Source organism: Bombina bombina, chromosome 3 (genome assembly GCF_027579735.1).
Source record: "Bombina bombina isolate aBomBom1 chromosome 3, aBomBom1.pri, whole genome shotgun sequence".
Classification (NCBI taxonomy): Eukaryota; Metazoa; Chordata; class Amphibia; order Anura; family Bombinatoridae; genus Bombina; species Bombina bombina.
In genome coordinates this window covers 855984181-856009299 of record NC_069501.1, presented here as the reverse complement: position 1 = coordinate 856009299, position 25119 = coordinate 855984181, and the positions used below count along the sequence as shown (strand labels likewise).

Genomic DNA, 25119 nt, shown 5'->3' with positions numbered 1-25119 from the left:
CAGGAAGTTGCAAGAGGACACCCACAGCAGAGCTGTAATATAGCTCCTCCCCTAACTGTCATAGCCAGTCATTCGACCGAAAACAAGCCGAGAAAGGAGTGGTTACTGTAGTTTAAATTTAAAAATTACCTGCCTTAAAATGACAGGGCGGGCCGTGGACTGGATACACCACAAGAGAAATAAATTTATCAGGTAAGCATAAATTGTATTTTCTCTTGTAAGGTGTATCCAGTCCACGGATCATCCATTACTTGTGGGATACCAATACCAAAGCTAAAGTACACGGATGAAGGGAGGGACAAGGCAGGAACTTAAATGGAAGGAACCACTGCCCGTAAAACCTTTCTCCCAAATATAGCCTCCGAAGAAGCAAAAGTATCAAATTTGTAAAATTTTGAAAAAGTATGAAGCGAAGACCAAGTCGCCGCCTTGCAAATCTGTTCAACAGAAGCCTCATTTTTAAAGGCCCAAGTGGAAGCCACAGCTCTAGTGGAATGAGCTGTAATCCTTTCAGGAGGCTGCTGTCCAGCAGTCTCATAGGCTAAGCGGATTAAGCTTCTTAACCAAAAAGAAAAAGAGGTTGCCAAAGCCTTTTGACCTCTCCTCTGTCCAGAGTAGACAACAAACAAAGCAGATGTTTGACAAAAATCTTTAGTAGCTTGTAAGAAAAACTTTAAAGGACGGACCACGTCCAGATTGTGTAACACAAGGATGGAACCACAATCTCTTGATTGATATTCTTGTTAGATACCACCTTAGGTAAGAACCCAGGTTTGGTACGCAGGACTACCTTATCCGTATGAAAAATCAGATAAGGAGAATCACATTGTAAGGCAGATAGCTCAGAGACTCTACGAGCCGAGGAAATAGCTACCAAAAAAAAAGAACTTTCCAAGATAAAAGTTTGATATCTATGGAATGAAGAGGTTCAAACGGAACTCCTTGTAGAACCTTAAGAACCAAGTTTAAGCTCCATGGTGGAGCAACAGGTTTAAACACAGGCTTGATTCTAACTAAAGCCTGACAAAATGCCTGAACGTCTGGAACATCTGCCAGACGCTAGTGCAAAAGAATAGACAGAGCAAAAATCTGTCACTTTAAGAAACTAGCTGACAATCCTTTTTCCAAACCTTCTTGGAGAAAAGATAAAATCCTAGGAATCCTGACCTTACTCCATGAGTAACTCTTGGATTCACACCAATAAAGATATCTACGCCATACCTTATGGTAAATTTTCCTGGTGACAGGCTTTCGTGCCTGTATTAAGGTATCAATAACTGACTCGGAGAAGCCACGCTTTGATAAAATCAAGCGTTCAATCTTCAGGCAGTCAGCCTCAGAGAAATTAGATTTGGATGGTTGAAAGGACCCTGAAGTAGAAGGTCCTGTCTCAGAGGCAGAGACCATGGTGGAAAGGATGACATGTCCACTAGATCTGCATACCAGGTCCTGCGTGGCCATGCAGGTGCTATCAGAATCACCGATGCTCTCTCCTGCTTGATCTTGGCAATCAGTCGAGGGAGCAGAGGAAACGGTGGAAACACATAAGCCAGGTTGAAAGACCAGGGCGCTGCTAGAGTATCTATCAGTGTCGCCTTGGGATCCCTGGACCTGGATCCGTAACACGGAATCTTGGCGTTCTGGCGAGACGCCATGAGATCCAGTTCTGGTTTGCCCCAACGGAGAATCAGTTGTGCAAATACCTCCGGATGGAGTTCCCACTTTCCCGGATGAAAAGTCTGACGACTTAGAAAATCCGCCTCCCAGTGCTCTACACCTGGGATATGGATAGCTGATAGGTGGCAAGAGTGAATCTCTGCCCAGTGAATTATTTTTTAAACTTCTAACATCTCTAGGGAACTTCTTGTTCCCCCTCGATGGTTGATGTAAGCTACAGTCGTGATGTTGACCGACTGAAATCTGATGTACCTCAGAGTTGCTAACTGAGGCCAAACCTGAAGAGCCTTGAATATCGCTCTTAGTTCCAGAATATTTATTGGAAGGAGAGACTCCTCCTGAGTCCATGATCCCTGAGCCTTCAGGGAGTTCCAGACTGCACCCCAACCTAGAAAGCTGGCATTTGTTGTTACAATAGTCCAATCTGGCCTGCGAAGGTCATACCTTTGGACAGATGGACCCGAGATAGCCACCAGGGAAGAGGATCCCTGGTCTCTTGGTGCAGATTCAGTTGAGGGGCCAAATCTGTGTAATCCCCGCTCCACTGACTGAGCCTGCATAGTTGCAGCGGTCTGAGATGTAAGCATGCAAACGGCACTATGTCCATTGCCGCTACCATTAAGCCGATTACTTCCATACACTGAGCCACCAAAGGGCGCGGAATGGAATGAAGAACCCGACAGGAATTTAGAAGCTTTGATAACCTGGACTCCGTCAAGGTAAATTTTCATTTCTACAGAATCTATCAGAGTCCCTAGAAAGGAAACTCTTGTGAGTGGGGATAGAGAACACTTTTCCTCGTTCACTTTCCACCCATGCGACCACAGAAATGCCAGTACTACGTCCGTATGGCAATTTGGAAGTTTGACGCCTGTATCAGGATGTCGTCTAAATAAGGGGCTACTGCTATGCCCCGCGGCCTTAGGACCACCAAAAGCGACCCTAGAACCTTTGTAAAGATTCTTGGGGCTGTAGCTAATCCAAAGGGAAGAGCTACAACTGGTAATGCCTGTCTTGAAAGGCAAACCTGAGAAACCGATGATGATCTTTGTGTATCGGAATGTGAAGATAAGCATCCTTTAGATCCACTGTAGTCATATATTGACCCTCCTGGATCAGTGGTAGGATGGTACGAATAGTTTCCATCTTGAACGACGGAACTTTGAGGTATTTGTTTAAGATCTTTAGATCCAAAATCGGTCTGAAGGTTCCCTCTTTTTTTGGAACCACAAACAGATTTGAGTAAAAACCCTGTTCCTCCTTTGGAACTGGATGGATCTCTCCCATAACTAGGAGGTCTCGTACACAGTGTAAGAATGCCTCTCTCTTTATCTGGTTTGCAGATAATTGTGAAAGGTGAAATCTCCCTTTTGGGGGGGAAGCTTTGAAGTCCAGAAGATATCCCTGGGATATAATTTCCAACGCCCAGGGATCCTGAACATCTCTTGCCCATGCCTGGGCGAAGAGTGAAAGTCTGCCCCCTACTAGATCCGTTACCGGATAGAGGGTCGTTCCTTCATTCTGTCTTAGAGGCAGCAGCAGGCTTTTTGACCTGCTTACCTTTTTTTCCAGGTCTGGTTTGGTCTCCAGACAGTCTTGGATTGAGCAAAAGTTCCCTCTTGTTTATTATTAGAGGAAGTTGATGCCGTACCTACCTTGAAGTTTTCGAAAGGCACGAAAATTAGACTGTTTGGCCCTAGATTTGGACCTGTCCTGAGGAAGGGCACAACCTTTTCCTCCCGTGATATCAGCAATCTCCTTCAAACCAGGCCCGAATAGGGTCTGCCCCTTGAAGGGAATGTTAAGTGGCTTAGATTTTAAAGTCACGTCAGCTGACCATGATTTAAGCTATAGCGCTCTGCGCGCCTGTATAGCAAAACCAGAATTCTTAGCCGTTAGTTTATTCAAATGAACAATGGCATCAGAAATAAAATAATTGGCTAGCTTAATTGCTCTAAGTTTGCCAAGTATGTCATCCAATGGAGTCGCTACCTGTAAAGCCTCTTCCAGAGACTCAAACCAGTACGCCGCAGCAGCAGTGACAGGGGCAATGCATGCAATGGGCTGTAGGATAAAACCTTGTTGAATAAATATTTTCTTAAGGTAACCTTCTAATTTTTTATCCATTGGATCTAAAAAAGCACAACTGTCCTTGACAGGGATAGTAGTACGCTTTGCTAGAGTAGAAACTGCTCCCTCCACCTTAGGGACTGTCTGCCATAAGTCCCGTGTGGTGGCGTCTATTGGAAAACATTTTTCTAAAAATAGGAGGGGAAGAGAACGGTACACCTGGTCTATTCCATTCCTTATTAATAATTTCTGTAAACCTTTTAGGTATTGGAAAAACATCAGTACACACCGGCACTGCAAAGCATTTATCCAGTCTACACAATTTCTCTGGCACTGCAATGGTATCACAGTCATTCAGAGCAGCTAAAACCTCCCTAAGCAGGAGGAGCTGTTAATATGAGTCAGGATGGTTTCGCAGAGACTCTCCCTGCATCTCCAGACTCTAACTTTCATCCAAGCCCTCACTGAGAGACTGACAGGACTACTTAAAACTCCTGTCCCATGCCGAAGAGTACTACCCTCCATAAGAGACAAAAACAAAAATTAAAAATTCTGACACGTCTCTGCCAACCTCCTGAGACAAAAGGCAAAGAATGACTGGGGGATGAGGGGAGTGGGAGGAGTATTTAAGCCTTTGGCTGGGTTGTCTTTGCCTCCTCCTGGTGGCCAGGTTCTTATTTCCTTAAAGTAATGAATGCAGCTGTGGACTCTTTCAATTTAAGAAGAAAATAGACCAGTATAGCTTATGCAATATCATACAAATATTTGAGCTATAGGGGGCCTCTTATGAACTGTCTTTTTAGTAGGTATATTTAGCTTAGATTACTATGTAACTACAATCATATCTTCTAATGAGTTAAGGAGTGCTAGTGCTTAAAACTGATAGTAATTACTATGGGGTCAATTGTGAGGTAAGCTACTGGGGTACTCGTTGACTTTAACCAAATTACAAAATACAACAAACCTTAAAGAGTATTAGTGCTTGGGGAGATCCCAATGATATACTATACAGAAACAGTTTAACAATTAAAGAACAAAATCTATAGTACAATAATTCTCATACAGGAAAGCAGGAATGTCTTCATGCCTAATTGAGACAATTTTCGTAGCAGAGGCGTTGTTTTACGAGTCTGAAATTGCTTCCAAAACTTCCTAAAATTTACTAACTTTACTGGGTATTTTTGCAGGTTATAAAGGATAGCAGATATAGACGAGTATAGGCTCCATGCAGAGGACAAAAATATATATACTATAAAAAGAAGAACAGTATAACAATTATAGTACAGATCTGTTCATACAGGTATAACGGATTGTGTCCGTACCTAATGGGGTTAGACCATTTTCATGACGGAGCATTATTCTATGAACCTCATACAGCTTCCAATATTTCCTAAGAATAGCAATAGCTAGCCTAGAAGTGAATGCACATAACTAATACATTAGCCACCCAGTTGCCCATAGATATTAAGCCTTTTTAGAAACTAGCCTGTCCTATCCCACAAACTCGGCCGCTGTCTACAGGACAAGGGCTAGTACTTTAGGCTATGTAAGGTTGAAGCTGGGCTTTAAGATATCAGATTGGGACATCATGGGTTAGAGCTCTGAAAGGCTATAGGTAGAGTGAAGAGAGAATATGTTCCTTGGTAATGGTCTCAAAGAGTAAGCCTGTGCAATATCCACGTGAGTAAGCCTGTGCAATATCCCCTATAGTAAATAGTAGAGAATTAAGGAAACTATCCACTAATAACAAAGGTTGTTAGTTGTTCAAATATTGATATCTGTAAAAGCAGCTTTATAGTGTAGAAGCATTAGTTATTATAACAAATTAATCCTGGCTGTGTATATCTACGTGCAACTATTAACAACTGTTGATATTTTTGGGAAGCCCAGGTCCTATCACTCCTAAGAGCTTTTATGGTATCTTTACATTTCCACTTTATGCAGCAAACTCGTGGAAAGGATTAGGCAATTAAAACATTCTCATTATTATAGATTGAGCAGGGTTCAAATAACGGTCTCCCTATTAACAGGCTGGTAATACTACTAGCTTAAAATATTAAATAAGTTATTGAGGTGTGAATAAGTATAACAAAAAAACTGGTTATTTATAACATAACTAGTCCTAAAGCCTGTGTACACAGCGGTCCCACCCCTTGCCTTCTCTCTATCTCCCTCTCTTTTGCTCTCTCTTTCTCCCCTCACTTTTGCTCTCTCTTTCTCCCCATTCTTTTCCTCTCTCTCCACTTTCTTTTGCTCTCTCTTTCTCCCCTCTCTTTTACTCTCTCTCCCCCTCTCTTTTGCTCTCTCTCCCCTCTATTTTGCTCTCTCTCCCCCTCTATTTTGCTCTCTCTTTCCCCCCCTCTCTTTTGCGCTCTCTCTCCCCCCTCTCTCTCTTTTTCTCTCTCTCTCTCCCCTCTCTTTTGTGCTGTCTGTCCCCCCCTCTCTTTTGTGCTGTCTCTCCCTCTCTCTTTTGTGCTGTCTCTCTCCCCCCTCTCTTTTGTGCTGTCTCTCTCCCCCCTCTCTTTTGTGCTGTCTCTCTCCCCCCTCTCTTTTGTGCTGTCTCTCTCCCCCCTCTCTTTTGTGCTGTCTCTCTCCCCCTCTCTTTTGTGCTGTCTCTCTCCCCCTCTTTTGTGCTGTCTCTCTCCCCCCTCTCTTTTGTGCTGTCTCTCTCCCCCCTCTCTTTTGTGCTGTCTCTCTCCCCCCTCTCTTTTGTGCTGTCTCTCTCCCCCATTTTTTGTGCTGTCTCTCTCCCCCCTCTCTTTTTTGCTGTCTCTCTCCCCCCTCTCTTTTGTGCTGTCTCTCTCCCCCCTCTCTTTTGTGCTTTCTCTCTCTCCCCTTTCTTTTGTGCTGTCTCTCTCACCTCTCTCTTTTGTGCTGTCTCTCTCCCCTCTCTCTTTTGTGCTGTCTCTCTCCCCTCTCTCTTTTGTGCTGTCTCCCCCCCCCCCATTTTTTGTGCTGTCTCTCTCCCCCTCTCTTTTGTGCTGTCTCTCTCCCCCCCTCTCTTTTGTGCTGTCTCTCTCCACCCTCTCTTATGTGCTGTCTCTCTCCCCCCTCTCTTTTGTGCTGTCTCTCTCCCCCCTCTCTTTTGTGCTGTCTCTCTCCCCCTCTCTTTTGTGCTGTCTTTCTCCCCCCTCTCTTTTGTCAAGTCAGTTGGAAGGCCAGGTGTGTTTGTCCTCGCGCGCAGTGTCTACTGCGCATGATAGCTTTGGACAAACACACTTGGCCTTTTATTATATAGGATTGAAGCATACAAGCCAACCTGTGTTAATGCCGGATACCGGATCTCAGCTCCGCCATGGAGAGTCAATAGTTTAACTCACACCGAATTATTTAGGCTGTAGCCATATAGAGGGTAGTTCTTCCATTTCTATGGGTGTTGAGCCAATTGTCAGTCTTCAGCCAGACTTAAGATGGTTTGATGTCATTCTGTAAACCTCTGCGTGTTCCATCTCCCCTTTAAGGTGAGGACTTCCAGATCTGTAAGGGCAGTTGAGCTTGACTGTTTTTCTTGGGAATGACCAACTGTCCTTATAGCCTCGTTGTTTGCTGGGGAGTTTGGTGCAATAGATTTCTCTAATGGCTGCTATCGTTTTGTAATGGAGATCTTACGGTGGCGTATGAGCCATCTGACAGTTTACATTAATCACCTTCAAATCAGTGCGTTCTTGTCTAGGCTTTTAGTCTAGGTTCAGTTGTACCTGTGGATGCGATATACAATGCGGTGGCTTTACCTCTATTTTAAGCAGGGTACATAGTGCGGCAAAGTGATGGTTTAATAGCTGCGTCACTGTCGTCTCCCATTTATTAAGGTGATCAATGCTAGGAGTGGAGCAACTCTAGGTCAGCTTGAGCAGCCCCCACAGCAAAAGCGTAATCATTCAAGAGCTACAAGTGAGTTATAACTTAAAGGTATGGCATTCCGTTACCCAGCTATCTTGCTGGGGGGGGGGGGGTCTGAGGCCGCATGTTAGGCCGCCACCTGAGGTCTCAGTTGTCCAGCTCAGGTCTCAGCATTCATTAATACGACGGGATTTAGATCAATCGACTCCACAAAAGTTGAGGTGCTCGAATATGTATTTTTTTTCTGTCAGGCTGATCCAATGTATTAACAATAACTGGCGGGTTGGCTAAATCTTTTGACGGAGCTCCTGATGTTGCGGCCGAACATGGCCGCTGCCCGGACACAACCTTTCTGTGTATTTTTTATTTACTGAATTTTATGATATGATATACAATGCCACTGAGCTGTATAGCAAAGCTTGACAAACCCATTAGCAAATGAGGCACTGGCTCCTAGAATTTTAAACCTGGTTCATAACTTTTTGGGTTATTCTCTATATATATCTATATATAAAGACCACTGTCTGGCTCCTAAATATTGTTACCGGCTCCTAAATTTTAAACAGATTTGTTGACCCTTGCTATATAGTATCAACATTTTCACTCTCACAATCATGAAACACATACATCTTAAACAACACACAAATTATGATCAAAACATTAGTACATTTCAAACTATTACTTTTTTATATTAAAAAATCTATGTACAGTCTGGCAATCACTGCTTCTCTGGAAATAAATTATACCTATAATTTAAAAAGTACTTGTGGCTGTTGTGGGCATTGCATTAAAACAATTCCAGAACTTTGATCACAACTTTTTTTTCTTAGACAAGTATAGAGTTGTTCTTGAAAAAAACAGATTTTCAAAAAAGCTGTCCCTAATTATGCTTGGCTTTAAAGGGCCATAATACCCAAATGTTTAAACACTTGAAAGTGATGCAGCATAGCTGTAAAAAGCTGACTAGAAAATATCACCTGAACATCTCTATGTAAAAAAGAAAGATATTTTACCTCAAAAAATCCTCAGTAGCCACCTCCCATTGTAAAGGATTTCTAAGCAGCATATTAGTGTGTCTGTCCCGGGACAACTGAAGGGATGAGCATCGGGAACTCTCATATTATTTCACCAATCAGGTAAAGGAAGCTTACTATAAAATCTCATGAGAGTTAAGTCAAATCTCATGAGATCACAGTAAGAGTTAATGACCTCAGCACTGCTGATGCTGATTGGCTGCTGTTCATTTCTTCATTTTTTTTATTTTTTTACCTGCAGCTGGGAGCAGCTGAGTATAACTTTTTACACAGAACTTACTCTGGTGAGCTGAGGAAATTGTGAGGTAAAATATCTTCCTTTTTTACATAGAGATGCTCAGGTGATATTTTCCTGTCAGCTTTTTACAGTTATACTGCATCAGTTTCAAGTGATTTAGCATATGAGTATTATGTCCCTTTAAGTCTCAGTTCTGCTTCTGGCAGTCTGTTTTCATAAGGTTTTTCAGTAGGTTCCTAAATATCAACAAAAATATGAACACATAATCAGGTGGGAAAGAAACGAACAGAGTCCGATTTTCTAATGCAAAAAAAAGTTCATGCTTTGTTAGATTATGACAATCTTTGCATTACTGACCCTAGCTAACTATTGACTAGATTAGTTAAAGGGACAGTAAAGTAAAAAAAAAATCTTTCATGTTTTAAATAGGGCATGTCATTTTAAACAACTTTCATGTTTTAAATAGGGCATGTCATTTTAAACAACTCTCCAATTTACTTTTATTACCAATTTTGCTTTGTTCTCTTGGTATTCTTAGTTGAAAGCTAAATCTAGGAGGTTCATGTGCTAATTTCTTAGACCTTGAAGACTGCCTCTAATCAGAAAGCATAGAAAGCATTTTGACAGTTTTTCACCACTAGAGAGCATTAGTTCACGTGTTTCATATAGATAACATTGAGCTCCGGCACGTGAAGCTCCTAAGAGCAAGCACTGATTGGCTAAAAATGCATGTCTGTCAAAAGAACTGAAATAAGGGGGCAGTTTGCAGAGGCATAGATACAAGGTAATCACAGAGGTAAAAAGTATATTATTATAACTGTGTTGGTTATGCTGAATTGGGGAATGGGTAATAAAGGGATTATCTACCTTTTTAAACAACAAAAATTCTGGTGTTTACTGTCCCTTTAAAGGGATATGAAACCTAAATTTTGTCTTTCATGATTTAAAAGGAGCATGCTATTTTAATCAACTTTCAAATTTACTTCTATCATCTCATTTGTTTTGTTATCTTGGCATCCTTTGTTGAAAAGAATACTTATGTAGGCTCAGGAGCAGCTGATTGGTGGCTGCACATATATGCCTCATGTTATTTGCTCACCAATATGCCTTTCTGTTTCTTAAAAAGGATACCAAGAGAATAAAGCAAATTATATAATGATGTACATTTAAAAGTTGTTTGACATTGTATGCTCTATCTGAATCACGAATGAAAGATTTGGGGTTTCAGGTCCCTTTAAGCACTGTCAATAACAAGCAGTGTTTTATTTTTCTTGCAATCATTAATGCTGTTAAATTGTTTAACCAAAGTATTTTAATGGGCCCAATACAAATAAAGCATGCCATATAGTTTTATCACCAAACTCAATGAGGCTGTAGTACACTTACTTGTATTACAAGCTGTCATTTAAAATTTGCTTTTTGAACTCAATCTGAAATATTGCTTTATTTTTTAACACTTCTAAAAACCAAGCATTAACTATTATCACTTACTTTTGTGCTTTAAAATACATAACAATGTTGCACTTACAAGATCATTGTTACCACCGTTTATACAAAAAGTAAGTTGTGTATAAAAAAACATAATTTATGCTTACCTGATAAATTTATTTCTCTTGTAGTGTATCCAGTCCACGGATCATCCATTACTTGTGGGATATTCTACTTCCCAACAGGAAGTTGCAAGAGGATCACCCACAGCAGAGCTGCTATATAGCTCCTCCCCTCACTGCCATATCCAGTCATTCGACCGAAACAAGACGAGGAAGGAGAAACCATAGGGTGCAGTGGTGACTGTAGTTTAATTAAAATTTAAACCTGCCTTAAAAAGGACAGGGCGTGGCGTGGACTGGATACACTACAAGAGAAATAAATTTATCAGGTAAGCATAAATTATGTTTTCTCTTGTTAAGTGTATCCAGTCCACGGATCATCCATTACTTGTGGGATACCAATACCAAAGCTAAAGTACACGGATGATGGGAGGGACAAGGCAGGAACTTAAACGGAAGGAACCACTGCCTGTAGAACCTTTCTCCCAAAAACAGCCTCCGAAGAAGCAAAAGTGTCAAATTTGTAAAATTTTGAAAAGGTGTGAAGCGAAGACCAAGTCGCAGCCTTGCAAATCTGTTCAACAGAGGCCTCATTTTTAAAGGCCCAGGTGGAAGCCACAGCTCTAGTAGAATGAGCTGTAATCCTTTCAGGGGGCTGCAGTCTCATAGGCTAAGCGTATTATGCTCCGAAGCCAAAAGGAGAGAGAGGTTGTCGAAGCTTTTTGACCTCTCCTCTGTCCAGAGTAAACGACAAACAGGGCAGATGTTTGACAAAAATCTTTAGTAGCCTGTAAGTAAAACTTCAAGGCATGGACTACGTCCAGATTATGCAAAAGACGTTCCTTCTTTGAAGAAGGATTAGGACACAATGATGGAACAACAATCTCTTGATTGATATTCCTGTTAGAAACCACCTTAGGTAAAAACCCAGGTTTGGTACGCAGAACTACCTTGTCTGAATGAAAAATCAGATAAAGGAGAATCACAATGTAAGGCAGATAACTCAGAGACTCTTCGAGCCGAGGAAATAGCCATCAAAAACAGAACTTTCCAAGATAAAAGTTTAATATCAATGGAATGAAGGGGTTCAAACGGAACTCCCTGAAGAACTTTAAGAACCAAGTTTAAGTTCCACGGGGGAGCAACAGTTTTAAACACAGGCTTAATCCTAACCAAAGCCTGACAAAATGCCTGGACGTCTGGAACTTCTGCCAGACGCTTGTGCAAAAGAATAGACAGAGCAGAGATCTGTCCTTTTAAAGAACTAGCTGATAAGCCTTTGTCCAAACCCTCTTGGAGAAAGGACAATATCCTAGGAATCCTAACCTTACTCCATGAGTAACTCTTGGATTCACACCAATAAAGATATTTACGCCATATCTTATGGTAGATTTTCCTGGTGACAGGCTTCCGAGCCTGTATTAAGGTATCAATGACTGACTCGGAGAAGCCACGCCTTGATAGAATCAAGCGTTCAATCTCCATGCAGTCAGTCTCAGAGAAATTAGATTTGGATGATTGAAAGGACCTTGTATTAGAAGGTCCTGCCTCAGAGGCAGAGTCCATGGTGGAAGAGATGACATGTCCACTAGGTCTGCATACCAGGTCCTGCGTGGCCACGCAGGCGCTATCAGAATCACCAATGCTCTCTCCTGTTAGATTTTGGCAATCAGTCGAGGGAGCAGAGGAAACGGTGGAAACACTTAGGCCAGGTTGAAGAACCAAGGAGCTGCTAGAGCATCTATCAGCGTTGCTCCCGGGTCCCTGGACCTGGATCCGTAACAAGGAAGCTTGGCGTTCTGGCGAGACGCCATGAGATCCAGTTCTGGTTTGCCCCAACGATGGACCAGTTGAGCAAACACCTCCGGATGGAGTTCCCACTCCCCCGGATGAAAAGTCTGACGACTTAGAAAATCCGCCTCCCAGTTCTCTACGCCTGGGATGTGGATCGCTGACAGGTGGCAAGAGTGAGACTCTGCCCAGCGAATTATCTTTGAGACTTCTAACATCGCTAGGGAACTCCTGGTTCCCCCTTGATGGTTGATGTAAGCCACAGTCGTGATGTTGTCCGACTGAAATCTGATGAACCTCAGTGTTGCTAACTGAGCCCAAGCTAGAAGAGCATTGAATATTGCTCTTAACTCCAGAATATTTATTGGGAGGAGTTTCTCCTCCTGGGTCCACAATCCCTGAGCCTTCAGGGAGTTCCAGACTGCGCCCCAACCTAGAAGGCTGGCATCTGTTGTTACAATTGTCCAATCTAGCCTGCGAAAGGTCATACCCTTGGACAGATGGACCCGAGAAAGCCACCAGAGAAGAGAATCTCTGGTCTCTTGATCCAGATTTAGTAGAGGGGACAAATCTGAGTAATCCCCATTCCACTGACTTAGCATGCATAATTGCAGCGGTCTGAGATGCAGGCGCGCAAATGGCACTATGTCCATTGCCGCTACCATTAAGCCGATTACTTCCATGCACTGAGCAACTGACGGGCGTGGAATGGAATGAAGGACACGGCAAGCATTTAGAAGTTTTGATAACCTGGACTCCGTCAGGTAAATTTTCATCTCTACAGAATCTATAAGTGTCCCTAGGAAGGAGACTCTTGTGAGTGGTGATAGAGAACTCTTTTCCACGTTCACTTTCCACCCATGCGACCTCAGAAATGCCAGAACTATCTCTGTATGAGACTTGGCAATTTGAAAGCTTGACGCCTGTATCAGGATGTCGTCTAGATACGGAGCCACCGCTATGCCTCGCGGTCTTAGAACCGCCAGAAGTGAGCCCAGAACCTTTTTAAAAATTCTCGGGGCAGTGGCCAACCCGAAGGGAAGAGCTACAAATTGGTAATGCCTGTCTAGAAAGGCAAACCTTAGGAACCGATGATGATCTTTGTGAATCGGTATGTGAAGGTAGGCATCCTTTAAGTCCACTGTGGTCATGTACTGACCCTCTTGGATCATAGGTAGGATGGTCCGAATAGTTTCCATTTTGAATGATGGAACTCTGAGGAATTTGTTTAAGATCTTTAGATCCAAGATTGGTCTGAAGGTTCCCTCTTTCTTGGGAACCACAAACAGATTTGAATAAAATCCCTGTCCTTGTTCCGTCCGCGGAACTGGATGGATCACTCCCATTACTAGGAGGTCTTGCACACAGCTTAGGAATGCCTCTTTCTTTATCTGGTTTGCTGATAACCTTGAAAGATGAAATCTCCCTTGTGGAGGAGAAGCTTTGAAGTCCAGAAGATATCCCTGAGATATGATCTCCAACGCCCAGGGATCCTGAACATCTCTTGCCCACGCCTGGGCGAAGAGAGAAAGTCTGCCCCCCACTAGATCCGTTTCCGGATAGGGGGACATTCCTTCATGCTGTCTTGGGGGCAGCAGCAGGCTTTCTGGCCTGCTTGCCCTTGTTCCAGGACTAGTTAGGTTTCCAGGCCTGTCTGGAATGAGCAACAGTTCCCTCTTGTTTTGAAGCGGAGGAAGTTGATGCTGCTCCTGCCTTGAAATTTCGAAAGGCACAAAAATTAGACTGTTTGGCCTTTGATTTGGCCCTGTCCTGAGGAAGGGTATGACCCTTACCTCCAGTAATGTCAACAATAATTTCCTTCAAGCCCGGCCCGAATAAGGTCTGCCCCTTGAAAGGAATGTTGAGTAATTTAGACTTTGAAGTCACGTCAGCTGACCAGGATTTAAGCCATAGCGCCCTACGCGCCTGGATGGCGAATCCGGAATTCTTAGCCGTTAGTTTAGTCAAATGAACAATGGCATCAGAAACAAATGAGTTAGCTAGCTTAAGCGTTCTAAGCTTGTCAATAATTTCATTCAATGGAGCTGTCTGGATGGCCTCTTCCAGGGCCTCAAACCAGAATGCCGCCGCAGCAGTGACAGGCGCAATGCATGCAAGGGGCTGTAAAATAAAACCTTGTTGAATAAACATTTTCTTAAGGTAACCCTCCAATTTTTTATCCATTGGATCTGAAAAAGCACAACTGTCCTCAACCGGGATAGTGGTACGCTTTGCTAAAGTAGAAACTGCTCCCTCCACCTTAGGGACCGTCTGCCATAAGTCCCGTGTAGTGGCGTCTATTGGAAACATTTTTCTAAATATAGGAGGTGGGGAAAAGGGCACACCGGGTCTATCCCACTCCTTGCTAATAATTTCTGTAAGCCTTTTAGGTATAGGAAAAACATCAGTACACACCGGCACCGCATAGTATCTATCCAGCCTACACAATTTCTCTGGAATTGCAACTGTGTTACAGTCATTCAGAGCAGCTAATACCTCCCCAAGCAATACACGGAGGTTCTCAAGCTTAAATTTAAAATTAGAAATCTCTGAATCAGGTTTCCCCGAGTCAGAGATGTCACCCACAGACTGAAGCTCTCCGTCCTCATGTTCTGCATACTGTGACGCAGTATCAGACATGGCTCTAACAGCATTTGCGCGCTCTGTATCTCTCCTAACCCCAGAGCTATCGCGCTTGCCTCTTAATTCAGGCAATCTAGATAATACCTCTGACAGGGTATTATTCATGATTGCAGCCATGTCCTGCAAGGTAATCGCTATGGGCGTCCCTGATGTAATTGGCGCCATATTAGCGTGCGTCCCCTGAGCGGGAGGCGAAGGGTCTGACACGTGGGGAGAGTTAGTCGGCATAACTTCCCCCTCGACAGAACCATCTGGTGATAATTCTTTTATAGATAAAGACTGATCTTTACTGTTTAAGGTGAAATCAATACATTTAGTACACATTCTCCTATGGGGCTCCACCATGGCTTTCAAACATAATGAACAAGTAGGTTCCTCTGTGTCAGACATGTTTAAACAGACTAGCAATGAGACTAGCAAGCTTGGAAAACACTTTAAAACAAGTTTACAAGCAATATAAAAAAACGTTACTGCGCCTTTAAAAAACACAAATTTTCCCAAATTTTGAAATAACAGTGAAAAAATGCAGTTACACTAACGAAATTTTTACAGTGTATGTAATAAGTTAGCAGAGCATTGCACCCACTTGCAAATGGATGATTAACCCATTAATACCAAAAAAGGAATAACAAATGACAAAAACGTTTTTTAAACAGTCACAACAACTGCTCTACTGTGGCTTTTTACCTCCCTCAATACGACTTTTGAAGCCTTTTGAGCCCTTCAGAGAAGTCCTGGATCATGCAGGAAGAAGCTGGATGTCTGTGTCAGTAATTTTTGCTGTGCAAAAAACCGCCAAAATAGGCCCCTCCCACTCATATTACAACAGTGGGAAGCCTCAGGGAACTGTTTCTAGGCAAAATTCAAGCCAGCCATGTGGAAAAAACTAGGCCCCAATAAGTTTTATCACCAAACATATGTAAAAAACGATTAAACATGCCAGCAAACGTTTTAAAATACACTTTTATAAGAGTATGTATCTCTATTAATAAGCCTGATACCAGTCGCTATCACTGCATTTAAGGCTTTACTTACATTACTTCGGTATCAGCAGCATTTTCTAGCAAATTCCATCCCTAGAAAAATATTAACTGCACATACCTTATTGCAGGAAAACCTGCACGCCATTCCCCCTCTGAAGTAACCTCACTCCTCAGAATATGTGAGAACAGCAAAGGAACTTAGTTACTTCTGCTAAGATCATAGAAAACGCAGGCAGATTCTTCTTCTAAATACTGCCTGAGATAAACAGTACACTCCGGTACCATTTAAAAATAACAAACTTTTGATTGAAGAAATAAACTAAGTATAAAACACCACAGTCCTCTTACAACCTCCATCTTAGTTGAGAGTTGCAAGAGAATGACTGGATATGGCAGTGAGGGGAGGAGCTATATAGCAGCTCTGCTGTGGGTGATCCTCTTGCAACTTCCTGTTGGGAAGGAGAATATCCCACAAGTAATGGATGATCCGTGGACTGGATACACTTAACAAGAGAAAGTAAAGTTACTGAAATGCCAAACAGCTATGTAATAATGAGAACCTACTTCCATATGTAGTGACATGACAAAGCCATTTTATGCAAACTTTTTTTTTTTTTTTAAAGATACTATGATATGGCAAATAAGTGGTGAATCTTCTACATTCTGTCACCTGGAATATTGCTACACTTGCATAAGCCTGTTGTACCAACAAAACTATTCACACCAGTACAAGGTTTAGTTACTATTGATTTTAACATATATAAGCACTATTGTTTGGTTACGTATATATATATATATTAGTGAAGAAAAGGGATGCACTCGCCAGGATTTTCAAAGTTACCATTTAATGTAACATTTCGGGGTGTTACCCCCTTCGCCAGACAATATAAAATATTATATTTTGTATTGTCTGACGAAGGGGGTAACACCCCAAACGTTACATTAAATGGTAACTTTGAAAATCCTGGTGAGTGCATCCCTTTTCTTCACTACTATCAATACTTTGGAAGCACCCTGGGTGGATGAAATGTTAACCGTGAGTGCTGGCCTGCCCTTCTGTTAACTTTCCATGACTTTTCTTGTTCATGTTCTCACTGGTACCCTCCTGATGCTGGCCCACACTATCTTTATACAGCTAAGGCATAAACAGCAGATGAGCAGGCTGTGCACAGTACTATTCCTCTACAATACACGATTACTCTACAAGTAATATTATATGACGATGAGTCAGAGACCCTGCCACCAAAAAAAAAAAGACAAAAAAAAAAAAAAAAGACATTGGTATCGATATATGACTTGGCTACTTACTATCTTCTTGTCTGATGCAAGGAGGCACCTGGGCACTCAATTTCCTGACAGTATAAACTGTTACTGACATGTTACCCACATATGTAACAATAGGAAAGAGAACTGGAGGTGGAAATATCAGCTGATGAAGGACATAAGATATGTAGGGCTAGATTACAAGTGGAGCAGTAGTTTGCGCTCCTGCGTTAACTCAGCTAGAAGTATGCATCTTGCGTGCATAATACAAGTTGAAAGTTTTCGCACGAGCGCTGACCTGAAGCACACAAAAACAGATCTTAAATTATCACCAACGCACTATCATATAGAATAGATCCCCAGAGAGATCCAAAAGGACCATCCCACACGGGCTCAAAACAAACTTAGAACAACCTAAGGTTGTCACAATACTATCGCCCAGGGAGATGAACTCCCTAGAAGAACAAGGACCTGAAAAAAAGTCCATACTCATGGAAAATGTCCCAAAGAGGGCCACCCTCATATCCCTGACACAGCACCATACCACAAAAGGTGCTCCAGAAAGTTCCCTGATGCATCATAGTCAAGTCGAACCTTCAGGCTAGACAAGCATAGACAGCTTGATAACTATCCAGGCAGCAAACAAAGAGCACTCCAAGAGAACACCAAGACACCTGAAACGCAATGACCAGCTTCCAGGTAGGAAGGCTGACCCAAACCATTGTGGAACTCAAACCACGAATAGCGCCAAAAATCTTGACAAAAGCTCCCAACCAGAGTACTGGGGTCCTAGGAGCATCCCCTCCCGTCAGAAGAGAAGAGGACATCAAAAGTCCTCCCACCGAAGGGGAGGACAGACTCAAGAAAGAAAACAGAATTTATGCTTACCTGATAAATTACTTTCTCCAACGGTGTGTCCGGTCCACGGCATCATCCATAACTTGTGGGAATATTCTCTTCCCCAACAGGAAATGGCAAAGAGCACAGCAAAAGCTGTCCATATAGTCCCTCCTAGGCTCCGCCCACCCCAGTCATTCGACCGACGGACAGGAGAAAAAACAGGAGAAACCATAAGGTGCCGTGGTGACTGTAGTTAATGAAAGAAATTCATCAAACCTGATTAAAAAACCAGGGCGGGCCGTGGACCGGACACACCGTTGGAGAAAGTAATTTATCAGGTAAGCATAAATTCTGTTTTCTCCAACATTGATGTGTCCGGTCCACAGCGTCATCCATAACTTGTGGGAACCAATACCAAAGCTTTAGGACACGGATGAAGGGAGGGAGCCAATCAGGTTACCTAAACAGAAGGCACCACGGCTTGCAAAACCTTTCTCCCAAAAATAGCCTCCGAAGAAGCAAAAGTATCAAATTTGTAGAATTTGGCAAAAGTGTGCAGGGAAGACCAAGTTGCTGCCATACATATCTGATCAACAGAAGCCTCGTTCTTGAAGGCCCATGTGGAAGCCACAGCCCTAGTAGAGTGAGCTGTGATGCATTCAGGAGGCTGCCGTCCAGCAGTCTCGTAAGCCAATCGGATGATGCTTTTCAGCCAAAAGGAAAGAGAGGTAGCAGTAGCTTTTTGACCCCTCCTCTTGCCAGAATAAACGACAAACAGAGAAGAAGTTTGTCTGAAATCCTTTGTTGCTTCTAAATAGAACTTTAAAGCACGAACTACATCTAAATTGTGTAACAAACGTTCCTTCTTTGAAACTGGATTCGGACACAAAGAAGGCACAACTATTTCCTGGTTAATATTCTTGTTGGAAACAACCTTTGGAAGGAAACCAGGTTTAGTACGCAAAACAACCTTATCTGAATGGAACACCAGATAGGGCGGATTACACTGCAAAGCAGATAACTCAGAAACTCTTCTAGCAGAAGAAATAGCAACCAAAATGGAATGTAGAGGTTCAAACGGAACCCCTTGAAGAACTGAAAGAACTAAATTCAGACTCCAGGGAGGAGTCAAAGGTCTGTAAACAGGCTTGATCCTGACCAAAGCCTGAACAAAAGCTTGAACATCAGGCACAGCTGCCAGTCGTTTGTGTAACAGGACAGATAAAGCAGAAATCTGTCCCTTTAGAGAACTCGCTGATAATCCTTTATCCAAACCTTCTTGGAGAAAGGAAAGGATCCTAGGAATTTTGATCTTACTCCATGAGAATCCCTTGGATTCACACCAACAGATATATCTTTTCCATATTTTATGGTAAATTTTTCTAGTTACAGGTTTTCTGGCTTGTACCAGAGTATCTATTACAGAATCCGAAAACCCACGCTTAGATAAAATCAAGCGTTCAATTTCCAAGCCGTTAGCTGGAGGGAAACTAGATTTGGATGTTCGAATGGACCCTGTACTAGAAGATCCTGTCTCAAAGGTAGCTTCCATGATGGAGCCAATGACATATTCACCAGGTCTGCATACCAAGTCCTGCGTGGCCACGCAGGAGCTATCAAGATCACCGAGGCCCTCTCCTGCTTGATCCTGGCTACCAGCCTGGGAATGAGAGGAAATGGTGGAAACACATAAGCTAGGTTGAAGGTCCAAGGCGCTACTAATGCATCCACTAGAGTCGCCTTGGGATCCCTGGATCTGGACCCGTAGCAAGGAACCTTGAAGTTCTGACGAGACGCCATCAGATCCATGTCTGGAATGCCCCATAATTGAGTCAACTGGGCAAATATCTCCGGGTGGAGTTCCCACTCCCCCGGATGGAATGTCTGACTCAGATAATCCGCCTCCCAGTTTTCCACTCCTGGGATGTGGATCGCAGATAGGTGGCAGGAGTGATCCTCCGCCCATTTTATGATTTTGGTCACTTCTCTCATCGCCAGGGAACTCCTTGTTCCCCCCTGATGGTTGATGTAAGCAACAGTCGTCATGTTGTCTGATTGGAATCTTATGAATCTGGCCTTTGCTAGTTGAGGCCAAGCCCTGAGAGTATTGAATATCGCTCTCAGTTCCAGAATGTTTATCGGGAGAAGAGACTCTTCCCGAGACCATAGCCCCTGAGCTTTCAGGGAGTCCCAGACCGCGCCCCAGCCCACTAGACTGGCGTCGGTCGTGACGATGACCCACTCTGGTCTGCGGAAGCTCATTCCCTGGGACAGGTGATCCTGGGTTAGCCACCAACGGAGTGAGTCTCTGGTCTTCTGATCTACTTGAATAACTGGAGACAAGTCTGTATAGTCCCCATTCCACTGTTTCAGCATGCACAGTTGTAATGGTCTTAGATGAATTTGCGCAAAAGGAACTATGTCCATTGCTGCAACCATCAACCCTACTACTTCCATACACTGAGCTATGGAAGGTCGTGGAACAGAGTGAAGAACTTGACAAGTGTTTAGAAGTTTCGACTTTCTGACATCTGTCAGGAAAAATCTTCATTTCTAAAGAATCTATTATTGTCCCCAAGAAAGGAACTCTTGTCGACGGAGACAGGGAACTTTTTTCTATGTTCACTTTCCATCCGTGAGATCTGAGAAAAGCCAGAACGATGTCTGTGTGAGCCTTTGCCTTTGAAAGAGACAACGCTTGAATCAGAATATCGTCCAAGTAAGGTGCCACTGCAATGCCCCTTGGTCTTAGAACCGCTAGAAGGGACCCGAGTACCTTTGTGAAAATCCTTGGAGCAGTGGCTAGCCCGAATGGGAGAGCCACAAACTGGTAATGTTTGTCCAGAAAGGCGAACCTTAGGAACTGATTATGATCTTTGTGGATAGGAATATGTATATACGCATCCTTTAGATCCACGGTAGTCATAAATTGACCCTCCTGGATTGTAGGTAAAATCGTTCGAATGGTTTCCATTTTGAACGATGGCACTCTGAGAAACTTGTTTAGGAACTTTAAATCCAGAATTGGTCTGAAAGTTTCCTCTTTTTTGGGAACCACAAACAGATTTGAGTAAAACCCCCTTCCTTGTTCCACGGTTGGAACTGGGTGTATCACTCCCATTTTTAACAGGTCTTCTACACAATGTAAGAATGCCTGTCTCTTTATTTGGTTTGAGGATAAGTGAGACATGTGGAACCTTCCCCTTGGGGGTAGTTCCTTGAATTCCAGAAGATAACCCTGAGAAACTATTTCTAGTGCCCAAGGATCCTGAACATCTCTTGCCCAAGCCTGAGCGAAGAGAGAGAGTCTGCCCCCTACTAGATCCGGTCCCGGATCGGGGGCTACTCCTTCATGCTGTCTTGTTAGCAGCAGCAGGTTTCTTGGCCTGCTTACCCTTGTTCCAGCCTTGCATCGGTTTCCAAGCTGGTTTGGTTTGCGAAGCATTACCCTCTTGTCTAGAGGCTGCAGAGTTGGAGGCCGGTCCGTTCCTGAAATTGCGAAAGGAACGAAAATTAGACTTATTCTTGGCCTTGAAAGGCCTATCTTGTGGGAGGGCGTGGCCCTTACCCCCAGTGATGTCTGAGATAATCTCTTTCAATTCTGTCCCAAAAAGAGTTTTACCCTTGAAAGGGATATTAAGCAATTTTGCATTGGAAGATACATCCGCTGATTAAGACTTTAGCCAGAGCGCTCTGCGCGCCACAATTGCAAACCCAGAATTTTTCGCCGCTAATCTAGCTAACTGCAAAGCGGCATCTAAAATAAAGGAATTAGCTAACTTAAGTGCGTGAACCCTGTCCATAACCTCCTCATACGGAGTCTCTCTACTGAGCGACTTTTCTAGTTCTTCGAACCAGAACCACGCTGCTGTAGTGACAGGAATAATGCACGAAATAGGTTGCAGGAGGTAACCTTGCTGTACAAAAATCCTTTTAAGCAAACCCTCCAATTTTTTATCCATAGGATCTTTGAAAGCACAATTATCCTCGATAGGAATAGTAGTGCGCTTGGCTAGTGTAGAAACTGCCCCCTCGACCTTAGGGACTGTCTGCCATAAGTCCTTTCTGGGGTCGACCATAGGAAATAATTTCTTAAATATAGGAGGGGGAACAAAAGGTATGCCGGGCTCCTCCCACTCCTTATTCACTATGTCCGCCACCCGCTTGGGTATAGGAAAAGCGTCGGGGTGCACCGGAACCTCTAGGAACTTGTCCATCTTGCACAATTTTTCTGGAATGACCAGGTTGTCACAATCATCCAGAGTAGATAGCACCTCCTTAAGCAGTGCGCGGAGATGCTCTAATTTAAATTTAAATGTCACAACATCAGGTTCTACCTGTTGAGAAATTCTACCTGAATCTGAAATTTCCCCATCTGACAAAACCTCCCTCACGGCCCCTTCAGATTGGTGTGAGGGTATGATAGAGCAATTATCATCAGCGCCCTCCTGCTCTACAGTGTTTAAAACAGAGCAATCACGTTTTCTCTGATATGCAGGAATTTTGGATAAAATATTTGCTATGTAGTTATCCATTACTGCCGTCAATTGTTGCATAGTAATAAGCATTGGCGCGCTAGAAGTACTAGGGGCCTCCTGCGTGGGCAAAACTGGTGTAGACACAGAAGGAGATGATGTAGAACTATGTCTACTCCCTTCATCTGATGAATCATCTTGGGCAACTTTACTATCTGTGGCAGTACTGTCCTTACTTTGTTTGGACGCTATGGCACAATTATCACACAATTTTGAAGGGGGAGACACATTGGCTTCCATACATACAGAACATAGCTTATCTGAAGGCACAGACATGTTAAACAGGCTTAAACTTGTCAATAAAGTACAAAAACCGTTTTTAAACAAAACCGTTACTGTCTCTTTAAATTTCAAACAGTGCACACTTTATTACTGAATATGTGAAAAACTATGAAGGAATTGTGTCTTAAAGCATTCAAAGCATTGCACCCCAAATTTGAGACCTTTAACCCTTAAAATGAAGAAACCGGAGCCGGTTAAAGTTTTAACCCCTCTACAGTCCCAGCTACAGCCTTTGCTGCGACTTTACCAAACCCAGGGGGTATACGATACCAAATGAAGCCTTCTAGGAACCTTTTCAAATACTTTCAGACCCACACACATGCAGCTGCATGTCCTGCTCTCAAAAGAAACTGCGCAGTAATGGCGCGAAAATGAGGCTCAGCCTACTACAGGGAAGGCCCTTCCTGACTGAAAAGGTGTCTAAACCAGTGCCTGACGTTAAAAAAACATTCCCCAAATTTTATAAGTGTGAATATCAACATCAATCTTTATAAAAAGCCCAAATAAACAATCGATCTTGCCCATAAAAATGTCTACCAGTTTTATAGCCCACATTAAGCCCTTTATTCTGTTTGATTAAGAAAATGGCTTACCGGTCCCCATGAGGGGAATGACAGCCTTCCAGCATTACACAGTCTTGTTAGAAAAATGGCTAGTCATACCTTAAGCAGAAAAGTCTGCTGTTTCCCCCAACTGAAGTTATTTCATCTCAACAGTCCTATGTGGAAACAGCAAACGATTTTAGTTACTGCTGCTAAAATCATATTCCTCTCACAAACAGAACTCTTCATCTTTTTCTGTTTCAGAGTAAATAGTACATACCAGCACTATTTTAAAATAACAAACTCTTGATAGTAGAATAAAAAACTACAACTAATCACCACAAACTCTTCACCATCTCCGTGGAGATGTTGCCTGTGCAACGGCAAAGAGAATGACTGGGGTGGGCGGAGCCTAGGAGGGACTATATGGACAGCTTTTGCTGTGCTCTTTGCCATTTCCTGTTGGGGAAGAGAATATTCCCACAAGTTATGGATGACGCCGTGGACCGGACACACCAATGTTGGAGAAAAGGTCAACAATGCATAGAGCAACCGATCCCCGACCTTCCCTCCAGGGTAATGGTCCCAGCCCAAAGGCTAGTCAAAGACCGAAAACAAGAGTCCCAGACCTCTGGAAGAAAAGGATGGATCTACGAGGAGCAAAACCCGCGAGTAGAACTCTGACCGCTACTAAAACTGGTATGCTACTGTGAGTCAGGACAGACTTTCTGCTCGGGTTTGAGACCCCCTTACACTACTGTCTTCCATAAAGAGGAACACTTCCTAAGGGAAGAGAGTTCTCAGACCCCCAGCATCTAAATATCAGAATCCAACAATTAACAGGAACCTTACCTGGGTTCAAACCAACAGCCTCCTGCTTCAGGAACGGTGGAGCCAGTCACTACTCCACATCTCCCTATTCCAAGATTCTGAGAACGCAAGAAAGGAAAAAAACCCTACAAGGCAAGAAAAACAAGGACCCACAGGTTGTCACAGATACTGAGGTAACTCCAAATCAAGGAGAACACACAAGAACCCATCCCCCACTCTAGGTGAGAAAAGGGAACTAAAGCAACGGAAACCATCCTACCATAGAGGCGAGACCCCTCAGCCAATATCGCCAGCCCAGTTGAAAAGATACCTGGAGTCTACAAGAAACATCAAATGCCCCAGAAGACCAGTAGGGACCCGTCAGAGAGACCTTGAACCTAAGCCTCAGGCAGATAAGAATCTCCATGAGAAACAGAACCCCGCCCCCTTCCAAGGGACACGCGGGAACACAAAACCTAAGGTTAAACAGAACCATCCAAGCCCGATCCAGGGAGAGACATGGTCCTAGGCCAGAGTCCTCGAAAAATATATGGAGCGTAGCAAGAAAGGGTTTAGGGCACGCACCTCACGGGACATGGAAACCTCAGAGGATGACTCAATGCACTCTAAGGTCCCTGATTCAGGAGAAGAGAGTACTTTAGAACAGCAATCGAAACATAACTGATGGGCATGGCTAACCCAGCCCATTTCATATTCATCACAAGATGCATTCTCTGTATCGGAGACATCCATGTCTAAGATATCAGAATCCTCCATAATCTTGGGATTACAAAAATGACAAACACTAACTGGCACCCTTTTTACACCCCCCAATGGCTGGGGCACTCACCACCTCCTGTGAACCAGACAACCCATGAGCAGACTCTCTCTGTCGCCACACAGTCAGCATACGAAAGTGAGAAACAACGTAACCGCACCCGTCGCAAGGTGCACCGTGACAGTCACAAAAAGGGTGCGCAATCTCAAGAGATTGCGCCATTAAGATAAGGCCGTTATGTTC

At 43.3% G+C, this 25119-nt stretch overlaps 1 protein-coding gene across 1 annotated transcript in view; it reads right to left on the bottom strand.

Annotated features, from left to right (window-relative positions):
• STK24 (serine/threonine kinase 24) overlaps positions 1 to 25119 on the bottom strand; it is a 280157-nt gene that overhangs the window by 99538 nt on the left and 155500 nt on the right. The window lies entirely within an intron of this gene.